The following is a 20,181-nucleotide window of genomic DNA, read 5'->3' on the forward strand; positions in this document are numbered from 1 at the left end:
CAGTCATGAGTGGCAGGGTGTGTGGGACAGTATGGGCAAGTATCTAGTCCACTGGGCCCCTCCAGTGCTTTGGAAGCGTCGGAGATGGAAGGCAGCTGTATGGAGTCCCCAGCAACAAGCTGCAGAAACTGCTTAAGGGGACAGTGAATTATTTTAAGCCTGGTGGGCCCATGGCACTTCAGGCCATCAGAGCAGAGATGCCACATAGAGATGGACTCATGGTCGAGGGGTGGATATAGCAATGGACACTATTGCCCAGGTTATTCACGAGTGTGAACACTGCACACAGTCTCTCCTGCTCTGGAAGACTGTTACAAGAGATGGAGCCTGACATCATGGACCAGATGGACTCAGCAGCTTTATAGGGACTGGTCCATGCACTAAGATAAGAGTGCACTGAGATAAGAGTGATGGTATATTGAAAATGTGGGATCTGAGCATGACGTGAATGGTATGGAATAAGGGGTGGATAATGTCCTGGGTTCAGCAGTAGCAGTCATTTTTCCCCTTCTTGGGAGCTGGTGCAGTGCAATGTTTTGACTTTCAGCTCGGGAACGGAGCTGATAACAAGCGATGTTTTGGTTTGGCCAAGGACTTTGTGAGCCTCATGCTCTGCCAGGGAGAAGGGGAAGCCGGGAGGAAGCAGAGACAGGACACCTGACCCAAACTGACCAAAGAGGTATTCCATACCACAGCACGTCATGCCCAGGATGTAACTGTGAGTTAGCCGGAAGGGCTGGGAGTCTGCAGGGTTGGAGGAGGTATCGGTCAGAGCTTGGTCGGGCTGGGGGGGCAAGTTATCGGTCGGCTGGTGGTGAGATGATGTATTCTCTTCCCTTGTTATTTCCTTTATCATTATTATCATTGGTGGTAGCAGTAGTGATTTGTGTTATACCTTAGTTACTAAACTGTTCTTATCTCAACCTGTGGGAGTTGCATTCTTTTTGATTCTCCTCTCCGTCCCTCCGAGAGCAGGGGGAGGGCAAGAAAGGGGGGGAAGTGAGCGAACGAATTACCTGACTGGGTTTAAACCACGACATTATCTCATACACTTCATGTGATACCAGCTTCACAAGTGGGACACACACCCTCACACACAGAGGTGTCCTGAAGACACATGCAGTCAAGAGTAGTTTATGTGTACAAGCAAAGGACTGAAGTTTCCTTCTAACATGATCTTCTAACATGTCTGGGTGCTCTTGGCTCCCAGGGAAACCATCGTGCTGCTCTCTGAAGCTGCTGCCCCCACAGCTGGTGATCCACTGGGAAAGTCTTGTACCTTGCTCAGTATCACTGGACATGAACTTCAATTGAAGCTGTCAGGGACAGCACTATGTTAAGCTGCTTGTTGACACTGGTAGTAAACTATACTCACAACCTTGCAAAAGTTTCCATTGTAGACCATGCAACACAATGTGCCAAGACTGCATGTTGCCAAGACCCAGAGACTTAGGTTCTTTCTACTTATCTACGTGGACTACCCATATTCCTAGACCTTCAGTGTTCAGTGGAAGCTCAGTGCAATGCTTTCCTCTCTTAAGCTGGCAGCAGAGGAATCAGAGAAGGCCTGATGTGTACTAAGGAGGGGGGATCCTCCACAGATGATTTTCTTTTTTTTCCAGAAAAAAACAGGAAGCAGGGGTTTGCAACAAACTTCACGATGTCTCTTAGAACCTGAAGGTACCAGTTTCATTGGTACAATGAAAGATTATTATTAAACAGCTATTAAACAGCTGCCAGAGTAAATATTGAAAACAGAAAGGATAACAAGCACACTCTAGGTGCAGGTTTTCACACAAGAAAGTTTAGGTTTTGGTGGTTCCTGTTGCTGCATAGTAGAATAGAGGAGATTAAAATAAGGGTAACTGCATACGGGACTAGTACCGGAGTTGAAGGTATGTAATGTAAAGAAGTATTTTTGTATAAACAGATTCTGCACTCCAGTACAGCTAGAATTGTAACCTGTGAATGATGGAAGTGTATGGAAAAATAAGTGTAACAAACACAATGAATGAGATCAGAAGAGATGCTCTTTGCTGGGAGATCTGACAGTATCAGATGGATGCCAAAACCCCCTCTAACTAAAATGACTTGTAGCAGGAAACCAAGCAGGGTGCAGGTAGCCCTGAAGATGCCCTAGCAGACTGTTCAATGAATTCTGTTACCCAGATGTTCTTCTGTAGTTCTCAAAAACCTTTAAGGCTCCTGGTCAGTAAAAAAGTTTGGAAAAGATTCAAACTTCAGCTCTGCAGTGTCAGCATATATTGCTATCTGTGCTAACTAAAGCACAGTGTTAGCAAAAAAAAGCAATTCTGTAAAACCATGCCATGAAATTCCACTTTCATTCTCTCAGTATAATTTCTAGATCAAGCACTTAATCCCCCCCTGCCCCAAACCTTCCTCTTAAAAGTGTCCCTTACTGGTGCCAATGGGGATTACACAGTTGGCCTGGGAGCTGTTTATATGCCACACTGGAGACCCAAAGTTTGATTCATGTGAAAGGAACTGAAACTTTCAAGTGAGAAATGCTCTCAAAAAGGGTGTAGATAGGGACAGAAAGATTAGTTACAAGGAGTCCTCAGATCTGGAAAGATGTTAAACCCCAGACTTGCCTTTCCAGCTGCCTGACTCAATGGCATATAGCATTTGCACCAAGGTCCAAGTGCTTGGCTCAGCTCCTTTAAACCGAACTGAAAAGCAGAGCTGGAAATCTTGCTACTTGTTTGCTGAGGGGAGCATGGTGGCATCTGTACGAAAAATTAAACATGCTTTAAAAAACAAACAACTCTAAACCTTCAAATTGCCACCAATAATGAAAGCATAACAGCACCTTGTTATGACTGATGCAAATCCTTTGACTGGGGATTTTCCTGTGCATTCATCTCACCTAATGCTGTCCTTTGCTACATGTACAATTTCCACTCACTTTCCTGTATGTGGTATTTGTATGTCATAATCACTGCTTCCCAGCTGAGTATTACATCAGAGCTAAAAGAGATATCCTGTGATGGGAGCTGAAGAACCTTGTACCACCCCAGTAGCCTCCCAAATGACAAGCAAGACCACACTGCTGATATCATGGGGACACAGGCATGTAAATAATACCACATCTTAGCACTGAGGAGTGCTAAGATGTCAGGCCACAGCTGCTGCAAGTTCACACAGCAGGGCATCTTCACATGTGTTCATAAATGTACAGCAAAGAGACATTAGAAAAAAGGGCCAGTCAGCAGTGCTGAATTGTTCGCATTATGAAACCAGGAGCCCAGACCACCAACAAAATGTGCTATTTTGGCTTATAACCAAACTGAAGTTAATGCACCTAAAAAAAACCAGGGACTAGCCAAACATAGGCAGAACCTACGTTCTCCACTGAACCTCCATCTGAGGAAAAGCTGCAGAGGCATACATAATATGACGGCAATAACAGTATTACAGTGTTTGGAGACCTGAAATATGCCCCCCCCCCCCGCCCACCTTCCCCACACATATTTTTATTGAAATAACTGTGCACTGCAAGCCTTTCCAGCAGATACCAGAGCAGTCTTCAGGCTGTTTTTATGGTCTTTACTAATCTTAATCTATTTTTTACTTTAGAGATGGCAAACAGTGTTTACCAACATATAGTTATCTCACAATTGCAGTACCTAATGAGCAAATCAATATAACTTTTAAAAACATTTTCTTGCTTGTATTACAACTAGTTAACAGAAGACTTTCGGAAGAGGTAGAAGCATGTCGAGAAATACATACAATGTAGAGGTATTTGGCAGGATTGGAAGAAGAGATCAGGTATGCAGCAACAGGGCAGGTATCCGAAGCATGAGGTTTATATTGGACCAATCATTCCCAACTTCGTTTGATTATCTCACATGGCAGAGGAATACATCCAAACAATGGACAAAGGTTTCTTAAAATTCAAAGTCTGTATGCACTTGTGTCTTATTTAGAATTTATGTAACTCAGCACAAACCCGGTTTTACTGCAAGACTTTACAATGAGTAGCTTGCAAATGGAGATGAAGTCCTCTGTCCAACAGTGTGCAGGTGTGCTGAAGCTGTGGAGACACTATTACAGTTTTTCAGTTAAGTTCCTCCCTTCATGAAAATCCAAACTGTTGTGAAATAGCACGTTGTAGCAAAGCAGAACTTAATGGCACTAATTTCTGGACTCCCACTGCACACAGAAAGTATTGGAGGCCAAGAGGTCAGTGTGGTTTGGAGAGCCAGGAATGCAGCAAAGGAAATTTCCACTGTCTTCACAAGAAGCACTGGTCCAGTGGGGGTTATATTTAATTTGATTTCCACCCATTCCAATTATACGTTCCAACCATAAGAGTCAAAAAATGCAGTGAGAGCACTTGCACACTGAATAACTTTGGAAATGGGGTTGGTTCACAGGTGAGCGGCAGCAGGCGCCAGGGCAGAACAGGCAATATTCCTGACTGGTGGCACAAGTGCTGCTGTGTGTGCAGGCTCCCCAGACTTATCTTCACGCTGCTATTTCACAGTAGCTGAGCAAAGCACCACACAAAACAGGATACAAACCATCACAAAAAGCAAGGATCTTGCCCTTCTGCACCAGGAATTACCGGGTGATCCAGACAGTCCAGCTGTGGATTTGCATGTGCAGTGTAAGATGTGCTGTAAACAGCACACTAACCGCCCCATTCTGAAAAAGCAGGCTGCTACCACACGCCAAGGACTGTGTCTTCAGATGATGTAAATCTGCTTAGCTTCATTGAGCTGTGGTAATTTACACCAGCTGAGGGATGGACCAAAGGCATTTATTAAGGCTGCAGTGTATTTAAGAACCAGCACAGATCAATAGCTCAACAAATACTCATTTCACATCACTGCTTCTCAGAAAGGAGGTCAAATGGGACCTTAAACAATTTTTTTTTTGTTCTAAAATTTCAAGTAGAGACCAGTGAAAATCAGTAATTAAATCCCTTTCGAAGGAAGCACCAGCCATGAAGAATAGGAAAAGAGCTGGTACTGCACAGAAGCAGTAGTTCAGGCTCACAGGTGGCATTAAGGGCTATGAGAGAGAGCATGACTTAACTGTTGAGCTGTCTTCTGGGAAGGCTGGTGTCTCATCAGTGAAAGAACAGTTGGAATGACTGTAAAAAATGAATAGTTCAGTATGTTGATCCCAAAATAAACCGAATTGAACTCTGGAAATTTAGAAATCAGTACCTTTCCCTGGTCATTTTTCACTTTCATGTACATGACTTCAGTAAGCTTTGTATTGGTATAGCTCTGCCTGGTTAGAAGTAAAAAATATAGCAGCATCACAGGGAAAAATATTATCATGAGATTTCCATCCTATCATGCAAACCAAAGACAATGTTAAGATTTTAATGACATTTCCAAGTGTACTGACATTGGCGAATGCAACTTGACAAACCTGACCTTGGGAAGGGATGCAGCACTTACTCGGAAGAGAGCACACGCAGCCTCCAACTGAGCAATCATGCCAGACCTTGGGATAACCTGGACCAACAGTCTGCCTCATCAGAGTGACACAAGAAGTTGTATAACCAAAAGGCCTCCCTCAGCAAAAGGAGAAGAAAGAGCATTGTATATTTGATGCTAAAAATCAGGGGTGTCAGTGATGGTAATTTTCTGCAACTATGGAGAGCATGTGAGTGATAATTTTGTCAGGCTGTATTCCAAATATGGAAAAATATTTTTCTTGCAGGTTGATTTTAAATTAATATCACCACCAGACTCTGTTTTGCTGCGTATTGGTCTGTTCTCTCCATCCTTTTCAGATAGAGCCCTGGCAGCTCTCCTTACAGCTTACAGCAGTGAGAAAAAAAGCCATAGGGCTTTAAATTTTTAAGTTGGTGTTTTGAAAATACGGCTGTATGTATCTGGCTTCTCCTGTTTTAGAGGCCCTTTCCCGGAGAGTCTTCCAACAGGAATATCATTTACATCAGCAAGGCTTTTTGGCAGTTTCTCTTTTTTTCCTTTTTATAACCATGTTGCAGTGAGACATCAGTTTAGGCAGCCAGCTCTGCAATAAAACTGACAACAGGTTTATTCTCCTGCTCCTCATGGGACCGATAGGTATTTCAGAAAAGAAAGCAGGAGGGAAGGAACAGCAACAACATGTGTGTATGATCTGCTTTGTCCCAGCATACTGCCTCTGCTGTTTTCAGAATGATTCTCACTTAGAAATCCAATGTTTTTCTTACATTTCTTTAGATATTCTATTCATTTTTGATTACTCTGCAGGGGCAGTATATCTAAGGCTGAAGTATTAGGAGGACCTATTGACTTCAAAACTGCCAGGATTTCACCTTTGGGGTCAAACTGCCCATTGCCTTGCTCTTGTCACAGCTATGGAAACGACTGTGAAACAGCGGTGCCCTGGAGCTATTCTGCCAGAGGGAATCCCTGCAAACACATTGGGAAGTTTATAACACCAGAAAGGCAAACCAAACCCCGTCTTTTCAGTTCATTGTGGAAGGGACTTTCCTCTCAGAGGATTTTATCTCAGAAGGAAATTGCTGAACCCTGGCCTGGCTGCTGTGGCTGAAGTCACTCAAGTTCAGCCTCTGCTCCCAGCCCAGGAAGGAGCAGTGGCACTGGGGGCAAAGACTTTCTTTGCACTGAGTGCACAAAGGGTCATTTTTTTGGACCACAAAAGGATAGTCTTCCTTTCCTTACCATCAGATAATGACTGAAACTCCTGAGCATGCAGTGATGGTCTGGGTTTCCACTTAACCCCATTTCATTCTCCAGCATACAATGGTGGAAAAAAACCCCAGTGAGCACAACATCCAAAAGGCTAGAAGATGAATCAGTGGTCCAGAAGGTCTCATGGGCATTAGCTTCCACGCTACCTGGAGCCAGGGTGTTAGATCTCTCTGACTGGCTGGCTGTGGTGCAGACCAGCACGCTTGGAACAGGCATGCTGATAGATCAGAAAATTCATCCTGATTTAGTGGATTTAGTCCCAACAGAACAGGAGGTAACTAAATCTTTTTTAAAAAAGATTAATCCATCTTTATTACATAGCATTTATCATCTCTAAACCCTCTCTAGACTGAGTTGAGGGGTATATGCAGGTATATGCTTATTTAGAGAAAAATGCAATTTTAATAGTAGGAACAATATTCAGGTTTGGCTAGGCCTGAAAAAAATTTATAATCTCTTTACGTGATTCCATGCATTCCAGTTGCGAATAGCCATTATGCCCAGATGGTGGCGCCTACAAATCACAGATTACTTCTACGTAGTGATTAGGTAATTCATTCCTGGCGGGATATACATTGTGGGGTTTATGGTTTAGTGCAGAGGAAAATAGAAGTCTCACTGTATTGCAGCCCCTCAAACCACCAAACCTCCCCAGCGTTGCAACCCCTACCTTCCTTTCCCCAGAAACCACTGACTGTATCACAGTGCTGTGTTAGCTTTTACAACTACCTTCCATTTAAGCAGAACAGTACCAGAATAAGATATAGAAAAAGAAAATACAAAGGGTTTAGACCAAAGATTCTTCATCCCATGGGAAATACATAATTCAAGGTATTTGTAAATGGGTTTGTGATGTGCTGAAAAGCTGAACTGGAACAAAATAAATCAACCCAAGAAACTAGACCTGAGAATCCCAATCTTTGATGGAAATCAGACAGGCAGGTTTAGATGTATTGAGGGGATTGTAGGATTAGGGTCAGCACACTGAAAGGCTGTCCTGGTCAGTGATAGCTTCACATCAAAATGAAGCTCTGAGTGTTTTGTGCCAGCCAGAGTGACTACCTTCTATTCAATTTAGTTTATGTTCATTTTTTTAGGGAGAAAAGAAAGAAATAAAGCTATTGAGAAAATAACCGTGTGGAGGGGGACAAGGGATAAGTTTAATGTATTCTAAGTGAATCACAAATGTTTCAGAGATTCAGGGTCTGCACACAGAGTAAAAATAAAAAGCTTCAGACCTTGTATCTGAAAATCAGCTCAGTAAAGCCTTTGAGTTTATATTTGCTTATCTGGAACTGGTGCTTTCAGAAACAGGGCTCTCTCTGAAGAGCATTTGAAATAAATGGGGATACCAGAACTGCCAGCATGCAACAAATTGGTGAGAAAATCCTGTTTCCTAATAAGAAAATGTTTTATTTGAATTTCGTGATCATTGCTAATAGAGGTTCAGGTTTAACACACCATTTCCTCTAAATGTATGTGTTCAGATACCTGAATGTTAATTCTGACCTTTGTCTACTAAGTACATCTAATGTTCCTCACATATTTCAGTCACCTATAACAAATTACGTATTCCTTCCAATTCTCTGTGTTCAATGTCCTTCTAAAAATGCCCAGAAGTCAAAAAAGAATAAACAGCTGAGGAGTAGGGATATGCACAACTGATTTCAGATTTGGGAGCAATCCTGCGTTGTCTAGATTGAACCTTGCAGGAGAATAAAAATACAAACCCAAACAACAGAAAAATAATAAAGTACCCCAAAACCAAACTTCATGAACTTCTTTTGGCCAGGGAGGATTTTCCTAGCAGCCCTCAGGTTTGCCATTTGCTGACCCACGGAAGTATAATCTCTTCTGGGTCTTGTTCATAGAGGGAGGGTCCCTAAATCCCCTGAATCTCAAGCACCCCAAGCCTTCAACTAGACACTTGGGAACCAATAGCTATCAATTAAGTAAAACTCCTGGCAGTAGCTGAACCTCAAACTTCTTTCACAGGTGTGCATGAACAAGAAATGGAGACACACTGATGCTACCCATGCCCCTCTTCCTCCATACTTCCTCCCACCCACTCCCCATGCACTGCTCAGCTGTCCCACATGTGAGGACACTCCCTGCCTTCCTTTGGGACCACGGTGTGAGGCCTCCCTGGGCAGCCCCATCTAAGTACAATCAGTGCTACATGAGCCCCAGCCCTCCCTGCTCTGTGCTCAACAGCACAGCATCCCCATCTGCCCTGCTGCACCAGGCCATGCTGTGCAGGAAAGACCATCCTGCTGGCACAACTGTGCCTGGTATTTGTATTACAATATTGCAAACACTTAGCTATGAGTTATAGCTCCTCAGAGACCGGCTGACTGCAGGTAACATGCATAAAGTAAAGCAAATTCACACGTTCTTGTCCTCAGATGATTTCCAGCCTGAATTCTAACGAATCTAATTTCTTTCTCAGCACAGCCGGTATCTGTTAGAGTTTCACCCGGGCTGGGCAGCAAGAGCAAGTATTTTCCAGCTTTGCTAGTTGGGTTGCAAATAGCATTTGGCTGATTATGATTTTGGTTTCAAGATATGGAGAATTTTCTTCATATGCCTGAAATCAAGATTCTCAGAATATATAAAGACAATTGCTGAGTTTATGCAGTCATAAACAAGGGAGTGCAAATAGATTCATCAGGAGTGACAAAGCCAGGAGTATTTCCAGCTATCCTGTGTGACATTTCATTAAGTATTACAGACAACTTTGGTTAGACAAACCCTGTGCTTAAAGATTAACATATTTTTCTCCTAACAGTGACAAATGTCGTACATACACCCTCATCTGTCTTGCAGAAGAGTCGATACATGTGCAGTGAGGGCTATGACTGTCAGTCATTTTGGATGGGGTTCACATTTGCTAACTTACCACCTGCAAACTGAGGACCTACAATTACCAAGCAGGCTCTCCTAACTCATGTTTTTCTAGGGCCACTAAATGTGCCACAAGCATCACTGTTGACGATTTAAAGATAAAAACAAATAGCCATAAGGAATGTACAGTTTAAAGCCACAATCCTATAAATGCCCTAGTGTGAATTTCTTTTACCAACACAGACAGCAGATCTATTAAATAAGTTATTTTCTCCTCTTAAATGCTGAGAATAGTTGATTCCCCAAATTTAATCTTTGACTTATTTAAGATTTTTTTCTCTTTCCATCTAAGCTTTGGGGATGCACATTTTTGAAGAAAGAAATAGGCTCTTTCAGCAACTAGAAATATTACTATTTGGGTTTAAAATTAATTCTGAAAGACAAATTTAACCAAAATGACTTAAGAGGTAGAATCAGAGCTCTGTTTGAAAGGGTATGAAGAACATGTGAAGCTGTGCTAAAGACTGCCTTTCATCAGCTCAGTGCGGATCCAAATTCCCTGGGCACTCCAGAAGAAAGATGATCTGTTTGATTAGCAAAAGAAATGGGGAAGTCCTGCTTGGTATTTGTTGGTGTCTCTTGGATGACTTCAAAAAACCCCCCAAACAACCCATGAGTCAATTATGCTAAGGTTGATAGCTGTCATAAAATATGTTAGGCTGGAGAGGATATGAGAGGATCATTTGGCATGAGAGGATTATGCCAAAGCAGAGTTTAGAAGTTATTAGGACTATTATTGGGAATGCTCAAACATTAGTCTCTTGCATCTATTTCCACAAATACATGCAGGAATTTAATTATATTTCTCTTTTAGGACTTCTAATCTGTGACAAACTGAGTTGAAGCCTGTCAACAGGTTTAGAAATTCCTGGTGGAAGAAAAACACACACACAAGCTAACTAATCTGTAGAAATTCCATAAGCATTTCTATAGAAAACCTGACTGTAAAATTTCCAGCTGCTGTCAGAAGGGGTGAGACAATTTTTAGAGTCTGGCTGAAAAAAAAAACCCACTTAAAAGATTTCCAAGTTCCCAGTACTTTGTAATACTCAGGCTCCTTTAGTCCCGTCACTAAAATCACTAGTCACTAAGAGTACAAATGGTATCTGCAGAGCTGAGTACTCCTTGTAGTTAAGCCATGCACACAACTGCTACCAGCAGCACTGATGGCAACACACAAGCAAAGCAAGGCTAGGAAACTCACATCCAACTATAAATACCTGCATTAATAGAGGGGGATACCTTTATTCTGTTCTGCCTACACAGAAAATCAGCAATACTGGACTCTACAAGCCAATTGGCTATTTGCAGCAAGTAAAGACCTGAAATGCTGCTACTGGGCATAAAGCTGTGAACAGTGTAACATCCCTTAGGTGGACTATTACTGACATTAAAATAGGTGATATGAGATATTTAATTTTTCAATAGCACTGACATTCCCCCAGAAAATGAAACACACGTCAGGATATGCTGAGGTAAATACAGAATCAGATATCAGGGTCAGCAAACCAAAAACATTCCTTTAACTCCCCAAACATGCTGCAACAGAGCTTACGTTTATTTATACCCTGTCAGAGGCTCAAGCAAGAGATTCAGATTTTCTGGAATTTGTGATCTGTGTGCCAAAGGCTAATTTATTTATAAGAATAAAGAAAAAAACATCTCCAAACCCCTCAAGATTTTATTTGATCTACAGTAGTCCTGTTCTTACCAATCACTGTATTCAAACAAACTTCAAGCATCCCCCAAACAAACAATCAATGTTCCTCACACTCAAACCAGCAACCTTTCCTTGCTGTTTTAAATCTGACAATAAACCCAGCTTCAACTGCAGTGCACAGTAAGAGGGAGTAGGAAGAAGACCAGGCGTTTCCTACAACAGCCTCAGCACATGGGAGCAGCCAGCCCTGCAGTGATCCCCCAAAAACCTCCAGAGCAGCAGCACAGAAATTGTTACTAGAAGGCTTCTCAGCTAAGAGGGACAACAGATGTATTTTCACCTCAGCTGGCTCCTCAGAGGAAATCTGGGAATTCAGAAACTAACAAAAGGATAAAGCAGAAAGAAAAAAGGCCTCCACAAACCAATAAAATACAGATTGGCTATTACATAGGAAGAAGCTAGAAGTCTGGAGGATGATGTATTGAAGAGGTGATGTTTGATGTGAAAAATCTCACAGACACATAAAGCTGGAACTGGACGAGACAATGCCCTTGAAACTGTAACTGTAGGAAAGGTTCGTGCTTGTTTCTTCTCAGCTGTGTTAGTGCCACTAAGGTAGGATGGCACACAGGCAAGGATGATTTAGGTCTTCAGGAACAACTGAGAGAATGACCCTTACATTTGCATGGTAAAAACACTAAAGCCTCCAGATTTCTCTTGCTCAGAAAACTCTTACTATTACCAGTAACGAAGTGTGAGACAGAAAGGCACAGCTTGACACTGAGATGCCCAGCTGAGCTGGTGGATGAGCAGGGGAATACCCTCTCCTTATACATAAAACAACAAACTCCCCGCTGAAGACTTCTGCAAGACACTAAACACTGAGGTGAACAATGGCACTTTTTCAAAATCCCTTTTCCAAGGTGAACTGAGTTTTAGCAGTCTGACAACAGCAAGAGCACAGCAGTGACTCATGAATAACTTAAACTGCTTGCACAGCTGGGGTGACCGGCCTCAAGATGTGGACTGATGGACTTGCAGGGTGCCCAGTCCTTCCTGCCACTGCTGCCTGGGGCATGGAGGGGTCCTTCCATGGGCTGAGCAGCAGTGGCATACAGGACTGGGTGACTGCACACCAGCTATCCACGTGCAGGGCAGCCCTGTGGGTACCAGTGATGCAGACAGACTCACTGCAGAGGCTGTGCTGTGATGAGCACTTGAGGCACAGGGCAGGTTCCTCCATGGCAATGGCATCAGTCCCTGGCATCAGCACCCGCTGGCAGGAATAGCACCATTTCAGAGTGAAACAGATGGGGAAATATGAGGACAAAAGTTAAATTTGCAGCTGCAAACTGACTCTTTATGTGAGAGATGTTTCTCCTCTGGCAATATAAGTTGCTCCTAAAGAATTCCACTCTTTCTTTCTCTTTTTTTTTTTTTTTTTTTTCAGTATAGCTGCTGCTTCTTAATGGGGCAACAGACTATGCTGTCTGTATTAGTCAGCAATAGATGTAAGAGAGTAGTTTTGTCTGGTGACGCCAAGCCTCAGTTAATTTCTGCAGACATCCTCATCTGAAAACACCTCAGGTGACAGGCACGCTGGCATTTCCAGCCAAGTCTCTGCTCCTCCTTGTTGAACTTCAGCACTGCCTAAAGTCACTAAATGAGACACAATCCCCGCTGCAGTAGCAAGTCTACAAACTGAATGAGGGCTAGTCTTATGTCTAGATAAAGCAAATAAATGTGAAAGGGGGAAAGGAGATGCAGAGAGCATGGCCAGAGGTCACATCTCCAGTCTGTGGCAGGACACAGCTTTCTGACATGCTTTGCCCAGGACTGAAGGGATGCTGGAGTCTGAAATGATCTTCCAGCCCTGCATATGTCCTCACTGCAGCTCTAGGGTGGTACTGGCATCCTGATGGTAACAGCTCTGTTGACCTGAGCCCTTGCCGCTTTCTGCTCTGGTGTTCAGGTACCTCATATTAGCATTGCATCTGCTAAACTCAAAGGAGAGGAAACACGCTGTTCTCACACATTTCTGTGAGTGTTGCTTTCTTGGCCCCATCAGTGTGCAGCCACTGCAGCATGGATTTTACTTTAGAGAAATGACAGCCCAAGTTAGGCCTTTTCTAATGTGATTATTCCCCTTGAAAAGCAAATGCATTTCTTTTGAGACCACAGAGAGCACTCATCGAAGCCTCTTGGCTTTCACTTGCTGCAGATCCTTTGAAAGACTAACTCCTGTTAATTAGAAAAAGATAAACAAACTCAGACCTTGCAAGTGCAGGTCTTGCACTGGCCGGGGAAGAGGCTTTGGAAGTTGGTTTACCAAACACGTTTCCGAACCATCACTTGAATTAAAGCAGACCCCATTTATTTTACATGCCTTCTGAAAGCTGTGTTCCCAGTGAAAAGAAAGTAACATATTGATAACAGCATGCTCTGCCACAAGAGAGAATCGAGAATCACCCGTGCGTTGCCTTGAAAACAAACAACCCCCAAACAATTGATCCGCTACTGTTAGTGTAGAGACAGTCTATTATGGATAAAAATACAGGTGGAAAAAATTCTTCAGGGATGTGCAAATACCTTTATTTAAATTCAAGCAAAGTAAAACAAGCTTTGCTCCTATAAACAGAAGCAGTGGATTACGGATGCACTTCTCTCAAGTCTTGGCAGAGAAGGAATACATTTCCAGGCTAGGGGAACCAGAAAACTGAGTGATTTCCCTGCCAAGGCTGGGATTTCTGAGATGGTTTAACCTGACTGCCAGGAAAGGCGGAAGTGCATCAGAGACTACTCTACAAATTGTTGCTTTGGCTCCCTTGTGTGTAATCTGAACACAGCCCCACAGCTGAGCTCTTATCCAAGCACCCAGCAGCACTGCAACACCTCTGCTGAAGCAGCAGCACCGCAAGGAAGCCATGTAGCACAGTGACAATCACACAACAAGTCAAGGTGGGCCTCAGGATACGTGGAATGTTTAATTAAAAAATGCAAAATGTTTAATTACAAATACAGGTTGACAGGGCAATGTATGGAAAAGACACCAGGAAGGATGAAGAAACATCTATGCACATGAAGGGCATGTTGTGTGCATACATATAAATACACACACACATGTATATATGTGCATGTGTGTTTGCATGTGAGAGAGCAAGATCACTTCAGTTCCTTGCCTCTGTTTCCAACACTTTTTTTCCCACCCTTTGCTGTAACTGTCCATGTGGATGAGGTACTTCTCAAAAGATAGCCTGACACTTCTGCATGACACACTATGCTAGATGCTAGCCAGACTTCTAAAATCCTTTTTCTCTTATGGGCATACAATATAACGTTCAATTTTAATCTGTCCACTGCTCAACCTTCCTTTTTACATTATTACTTTGGGAATCTTTACAGCTTTCTCAGCGGAACTAAAAACTTCAAACAGCAGAAGCAGACCACCGCTGTAGAGATCTGCCACTTTCTAACTGACATTTCTGCCTAGCAAAGACTACAAAATACCTCAGATAGAAAGGAATAAAGACAAGAATTCACTCATTTCCTTCCAACAGAAAGGGATGAAACTGAGAACTTGAATTTTGAATAATCAGGTAAACGATAATAACTGAAGTACTAAATATGATTCCACCCTAAACGTTGGGAAAAAAAAAGTCAGCATTTTGACTTTTCTTCTCCATCATGCAGACAGTTACCAACATGTGCTGGTTTGACCTTGGCCAGCTGGCAGACACCCACCCAGCTGCTCTCCTATCCTTCCTCCTCAGCAAGAGATTTTGGAGTCTGTCTATGGAACAAACTGTTCAGAGAAGCCTGTACTGCCTAGTAGCACCCAAATTATATACTGTGTGAAAGACTCCTATGCAATGGCAGAATAGGGTTATCATAAAACATCACTGGTACATATATGGTCAAAAACCCTTCCCTGTGAATTGGCTGGGTGATACAACACTAAGCTCTGCATTAGTGATTCCTCTGTGAACAATACAGTGTCTTTGCATTGGAAATTGAGCTTGAAGCAGAGTTACTTCAGACAACAGAGAAGGTTTAACCCATTTCTCAAGGTGTTGCTGGTTTCAGGATATATAAAATCTCTGCAGATGGAAATTACTTAAGTTACACAGCAGACAGAATGTCTTCAGTGTTGAGGACAAAAAGAAAAAGCTACTTACTAAGTGAAAAGCCATTGGCAGAGTGAAGTCGGGTCTCTTGTATTCCTAAATTATTTGCAGTTGATTTGTTTTTTTCTTTCAAAGAACAGAAAATCAATGTAAACCAGGACTAGGGCCACAAATGGAACAAAAAAGTATGTATCAACTTGTTTTTAATCAGGACCCGAAACTACACAATCTGCCAATTTTTTATCATTACTATTTTCAGTCCTAGATTTCTTTTTTTCCAGCAACACCATCATCATCAAGCAATATATGGCATTAACTGGTGAATGCTTATACTTGAATGTGGGCAGATGATATATCCCAATTTTCCTTGCTTGAACTCCATTCCATCTCTACCTCTGCAATATCAGAAACATTAAAATCCAAAAAGTTATTGCATTAAAAGTTAATATAAAGAAAAGGCAAGTTATTCACTTCAACTGAGAGAGCAGGGTTCCTGATGAAAAATCACAAGTCAGCAAATTCTGGGATGACTTCCAAAGGCACAAATAGGTGCTAGGGCTCATAACCATGGAAAGTTAAAGGTAGTCAACAGCTTGACTGCACAGCTCTATTTAAACAGTGACAGCCCCACTGAGGTGAATTACCACTCAGGTCTGAAGGAGCTGACAGCCATTTTCACTTTCCAGTATCTCTACATCATCTCTTTCTCCAAATACATGAATACACTGTAGCTTCTCCTGGCCTTGAAGAATAAGTTGTTCCTTCAGTGGGAAAACCAGGAGGTGCCGCAGGCAGCCAAGGCTGCAGTCACTACACTCTGTGACAATCACCCTTGCCTAGGAACACTGGTAAATGGAAACACATAGAGGTTAACACTGCTAGTCTATCCCTTGTGGATACACAGAGACTGCAAGGATACCTTTGCTGCTATTCATATGTATACTTTAATCATGACATGCGTGATACAAGGGCATCATTCAGTGCCTTTTATCCTTGGTGCAGAGCTCTTTGGAAAAATTTCTATATTCCCTGTTTGAAAACAGAATTTTTAAATAATGGATGGAAAAAAAAACCCCAAACCGCCATAAAAATAATAAAAAGCCCCATTCCCTGCCAAATCTGCCATGTCTGGCTAACAGCGAGGTCATTCGTTGCTTTGGTTCAGGCAAATTCTTTTCCAAAGCTATACTTTACACAAAGTGACTTCATTCAAATATGCAATTAAATATTGCTTTCCTGAACAGTAGTGGCCACACAGAGCATGCTGTCAACACATCCCTGCAAGATTTCTCCAAGAGTTCTGCAGAATAATTAGCTTTGGTACCATTGCACAGTAGTTTTTATCTATCAGAGTTTTATCTTGCCTTCTCTCAGTGGTGAGTCTAAGAGAAATTCTGAATGTTTGCCTCATGGGTCTAATCATCTTATTGACGCTCAAAGCATTTAAATGTGATCTGCAGCCCCTTCACTCTTTGACATTCCAGTTCTTAAAAAAAGTCAGATATTTTGGCAGGTGCTTAGCTCAGACTTGTACTTTAGGCTATAAGGCTTTTGCCTGTCTAATTAGCTGTGGCAAAAAGCTGAGAATGTTGACAATCTGGGGATGTGAGGTAATAAAAAATAGATTATTTACCAGCAGCAAATTGAGCCCTCTAAGAACCAATGCAATGAGTTGTGCCCCTCTGACAATTCCCTGTAGCAGATAGATACCACTGTCTCCATCTGTCTATCTTGTGCAGTGTACCTGACGGCATGTTTCTAATCTATTTTCCCATGCAAAAGAATTGATCCACCAAAGCCTTCAGATACTGAAGAAAGTAATCTTTCTGGTGACAGGAAGCAAAATCTGTGTGCTTCCAAAGATGATTTTCCCAGTTTTCTTTGGGGCATTGCAAATAATTGGCCAACATCACCAACTGCTATTTGCTACTGGAGATGCAAGGTAGTTGCACCTTCTCATTTGGGCTGGCAGACAAAGGCACGAAGGAAAAGGCAACTATGAATTATTGATGAGGTCCGGCTCATCAGAAGCAAGGAGCTCCATTACTTGGTGTGCTGTCTACTCTGCTCCGTGGCAGCTTTTTTTTGGCTCTAGCTGTGAGGATGCCAAGGCTGCTATGAGGCCAAGGGAACAAACAGCAGTCTAACGTGAACAAAGACAAAAAAGCCCATATCAAAAAAGTTAGGAATGGAGGTGACATGACTTCTTGCCTGGGCACACCGTGAGTGATGCAGAGAGGTGCTCAGGTGCTACAGAAGATTCTTCCCCTTTTAAAACTCAGACTCAGAAGGTGGCTAGCAAAAAGACTGGGCTAAAATCCATGGCTCATTAGGGTAGTTATTTTTATTTCCCTCAGCCAACTGACAATCTGTCTTGGCTTTACTCCGTTTTTAGACCACACCACTTTTCAAATTCCTCTCCCAAATGTATTTTAAGGAATGTAGTTTTGGAATACTTTTTGGTTTACTCAAACTAGGGATTCTTGAACCATACACTATCCTTTCATCCATGTTTCTTTAGTAAAGGATTAGCCACACTAGCACAAGGCACTGGACTTTACAGGTCCTGTAAACCAGCATAATAGCCTGTTGACAAAAGAATGGCAGTAACACTTCTCTGAGTTACAATACATGGTATTGTACTATGCCTACTGCAGAAAATGCTTAAAGACCCTCTGTGGTCATGGATTTCAGGTTATGTCCTGCAAGGAATCCCAAAAGTCCAATTCTTTGTCAATGTGCTGTTATTGTAAAAATATTATTATTTTTCTTAAAGAATTTGTTAATCAATATTGGTGGAGTAAATTAAGTTGTTGAATTCATACACTTCTTTCTTACAAGAATCAGAGATGACAGCAGACCTTCCTTTTGGAGTGGTTACACCAATGATACTATAACACCTCAGTAATGGTTTTATGTATATAGATAGATAGAGATATTTTGCTCAGCAAAGACTACAAACTGTAGCATTTTCAGATACACCAGTTCCCTCATGTTTGACTTGTTTCATTATCTACAAATGCTAAATATGATGTCAAGGCTCATTGAGAAGATCACAAAGCAATATTTATTTTGTAACAATTAGGGATGTCTGAATGAGTCGAACAAACTGACACAGACAAGGTAAACCCCTCTTCACACATCTATGCTGAATTCCAGCAGAATTTCCTTCAAGATCTGGTCTAAACATTACCCAGCTAAATCCTTACAAGGATGGACAAGAAAGCAAACTGCAGTTTCTCCCATCCATGTAAAAGGGCTGGAAGTATCGGAAATCTCATGGGTATGGTTATTGCCAAGAGGCTATCAGTGCAAACTTTAAAGATCAAAGACAATACAAAAACATTCCGTAACTCTGTTTTTTTAAGCAACATATAAGGAACAGGCAAGTATAGTTTAGCTTAGCAATTTTCAGAAAAGGATTGAACATTTCTGTGGAACAGAACAACTACAGAAATAAATAAGACTGCTTAGAAAAAGCCTATGATCAGACTGTGGGCACAAAGCCCACATTAATCCATGCAAGGCTTAATACTGACTTGTGTAGCTTTGGATTGCGTGCTAATGGGTATCAATTAAGACAAAGCTTTCTTTATAGCTAGGTTATCCATAATTTCCTGCCTAGTAGAGGTTGCTACACCTCAAATCACATTGTCCTTTTTAGCAAAGAACCTGATGAGAGCCAAATCTTGCTCTGCTGAACTTGGAACAGAAAGACCCAAATTCCATTTTATAATATACAGTATTTTGTAAGATTTGCTGAATCCACTGTCTCACTGCTGATCACAGTTGGTAGTGATTGTTGAAAGCACAGAGAGCAAGTGATCATGCAAATTCCTGCTCAGTTTTTAGCTTTTCCTTCCTGAAACTACTAGAAAAGACTCAGAAACTAACTTTCCAATAATACAATTAATTTGAAAGGAACTTAAGGAGCTCTGTTTCATAAGGCTTTTAAAAGAGTTACTGACAGTGAACTTGGCAGCTTTTTAGAAAGCTTCAACATAGCGAAAGAAGAAAAATAAATTAAAAGAATCCTCTCCCTATGTGCAGCTTAGTAAGAGAAAGAAAGTGTATTCCATTATATCTCTTTCTCCTTCCAATATCCGTCACTATGTTACACTGCAATGAGGAAGCCAAATACTGCAGCAAATTAACTGTCAAGGGGATTTTATCAATAAATAATTGAATTCAGTTTTCAAGAAGGGTCAAGGCTGGTACATTTCCCCCTCCAATCACAACGGTGTCTTGTTCTCTGCACTTTAATAACTACTGCTGCATCACCAAAACTTAATTGGGGAGGTAATGATTTTGAGCTATGGAGCAAATTTGGAACTAAGGAAAATAAAACAAAGCCCCAGAAGAGAAAGGAAAGATGTAAAGAAGTTGTATTTTTATTCTGTCTTCTTATAGTTCCACTGTGCATGTTCATCTGTTCCTAATACTTTCTGAACCTACTGACTGATCTGATCCATATTTGAGAGGCACACACCTACTTGATCTGCAAGTACAGGATACTTCACTGAGGAAAGAGATCTTGCAAAGGGGAAAACTACAGTGTGACACACCATTAACTAGACACAAGGAGTTCACACACAAGGGGAAGGCATACAGGGTGGGCAGAAAGGAGAGAAGCCAGCCCCAAGTACGATGAAAACTTGAGAAGGAGCTTGTATCATCCTGGACACCAGGGAATCCAACCAACGAGATATAAATCTATTGGAAAGCAGGCTTCATTAGTTGCACTGCTCATGGAGCTGCATGTTTACAATTTGGGGAGAAATGGTCT

The 20,181-nt window shown here is 41.9% G+C and overlaps 1 long non-coding RNA gene across 1 annotated transcript in view; it reads right to left on the minus strand.

The window, feature by feature from the left end:
• Positions 1–5,066: 5,066 nt before the first annotated feature.
• Positions 5,067–20,181, minus strand: part of LOC134174449 (uncharacterized) — a 108,976-nt gene continuing 93,861 nt past the window's right edge. Inside the window, exon 3 of the long non-coding RNA XR_009968654.1 lies at positions 5,067–5,122. This is a non-coding gene — a long non-coding RNA (uncharacterized LOC134174449). The remainder of the gene's footprint in view (positions 5,123–20,181) is intronic.

The sequence above is a fragment of the Pezoporus occidentalis genome, unplaced genomic scaffold (genome assembly GCF_034315485.1).
Source record: "Pezoporus occidentalis ecotype Australia unplaced genomic scaffold, CSIRO_AGI_Poc_V1 ctg60, whole genome shotgun sequence".
Taxonomy (NCBI): Eukaryota; Metazoa; Chordata; class Aves; order Psittaciformes; family Psittacidae; genus Pezoporus; species Pezoporus occidentalis.